Source organism: Eutrigla gurnardus, assembly GCF_963514095.1.
Source record: "Eutrigla gurnardus genome assembly, chromosome: 23".
NCBI lineage: Eukaryota > Metazoa > Chordata > Actinopteri > Perciformes > Triglidae > Eutrigla > Eutrigla gurnardus.
In genome coordinates, this window is record NC_139934.1 from 427,611 (window position 1) to 429,846 (window position 2,236).

Genomic DNA, 2,236 nt, shown 5'->3' on the forward strand with positions numbered 1-2,236 from the left:
CAAAGCTAGTCCTGACAGCGTCTATATAATGACATAATATGAGATGCTGCATTCATTTTTAATGACGAACAACAATTTACACCAGTTTCACATTTTACTCGAGCACTGGAGCATTGTAGATTTGTCTGGTGAACTATTTTGCCTTGCAGTTAGAGCGCCTGCCAGCAGGGGGTGCTGCAGTCCCTTAGTTCCAGCATCCCTGTATTGCTCTTTGTGGCTGAATGGGAACAGCCAGGCTACAACATCTGGAGGGGAAAGCAGTCATAGCAGCAGCTTCTAGTGTTAGAATGAAAAAACTCTATAAAACGTATAGTTTAATGGATCTCATTGTTCCCATGTGCGTCATCTTGCCTCCATCTTCTGGTTAGTCCGATCCATCTTCCTCCTGCAGATCGGCCTGGACTGAATCTAAAAGCATCAACCGCTGGATAACCGACATGTAAACCATGTATGAATATGTTCATGAAACCATGAAGCCTGCTTCCACAGCCGAGATCTAAGTAGCCATCTGCTGTAAACATGATGCAGCATGATCACACCGAAATCATGCTAATCGCTAATTTGTGCACGCATGAGATGACTACACGAACTCTGAGTGTTTTCTGATTCAACGGGAACCTTTTCCCCCTCACATTTCTCTGGTGGGCGTCCCGTTTGACGCCCACCAGAGCCCGGCGTCCCGTTTGACGCCGACAAGAGGGATGAGAGCCCGGCGTCCCGTTTGACGCCGACAAGAGGGATGAGAGCCCGGCGTCCCGTTTGACGCCGACGAGAGGGATGAGAGCCCGGCGTCCCGTTTGACGCCGACGAGAAGGAAGAAAAACGGGCGTCCCGTTTGACGCCGACGAGAGGGATGAGAGCCCGGCGTCCCGTTTGACGCCGACGAGAGGGATGAGAGCCCGGCGTCCCGTTTGACGCAGATGAGAGGGATGAGAGCCCGGCGTCCCGTTTGACGCCGACGAGAGGGATGAGAGCCCGGCGTCCCGTTTGACGCCGACGAGAGGGATGAGAGCCCGACGTCCTGTTTGACGCCGACGAGAAGGAAGAAAAACGGGCGTCCCGTTTCATGGAGATGAGAGCCCGGCATCCCGTTTGATGGTGGCGTGACGCCTCCTGGGCGTAACGCCTCCTTGGTGTAACGTTCTAGCTAAACAAGCCATTAAGTGTTTTTTAATAGACAACACTGAGGTTTTTCTGAAATGTTACAAACTTCAATCCAAACTGTCGGTTTGTTACTCTTTTACTGTACATATGGCATAAACGCTACAGAATGGGTGGGGGCCCAGCACGCAGCCCTGTGGTCCTCCACTGCTCAGTGTTATGGGAGGGGGAGGAAAGGGCACAGGTGGTTGTTAAGTTTAATTGCCAGCTTGTATGGGGGCAATTATAAGCAGACTTAAGGCATGTTGCCTGTTGTATATCAATATAACCAGCACAATAATGGCGTCTTTCCATTTTACACAACAATTGGATTTCTGTGTTTCACTTCACGGTGGGTGAATTGATCCTGATACCCGAATGACATTAACAGTGTGAGAAAAATATGATTTCAACACAATCTTTCATATGCAGATACTTCCTATCCACATATAAATATCTTCTGCTCTACTTGCTATCTGTGTGCACCCATCTGGATGATGGTTCATCCCGTGGGTGTCCCTATACTTAACTTGTGACCAGAAGAATGATGATTGATGAATTGTTGAGGAGCTAAATCTGTCAGGAAGAACAGCCTGGTCTTTTGAAGGAGTAGAAGAAGATTATAGGATGAAGACGAGGGATGCATGAAGGAGGGGAAAAAAGGACAAAATCCCTAATCCAGAATTTAATTTCCTATTTACAGTGATATTTATATAGATTCATTCACACTGATATCATCTGCTTACCTTCAAATGTCAAGCCTTTTTAACCACACCGCGAACAGCTCGAAATGGGAGAAAGATACGCCGCTAAGAAGGATTTTGATAGCTTTATAGGGGGAAAAAGTGAAATTCACAGGTTCAGAAATGAAATCTGAAAAGTTTGTATTGAAGGTGTTTTACCTCCAGAGGAAAATCACACTTACATATATGGAGACGAATGTTTGCACAGGACTCTAAAAGAATATTAATCTGTTTGCTAAAGCGTGAACCACATGAGCTTAACACGCCAGATGTTATGTTTAGAATACTGTATATAACTTGATTAATTATAGGAGGATACGTAAGAGTAGTCTCATCTACATTCAGTCTGTAAA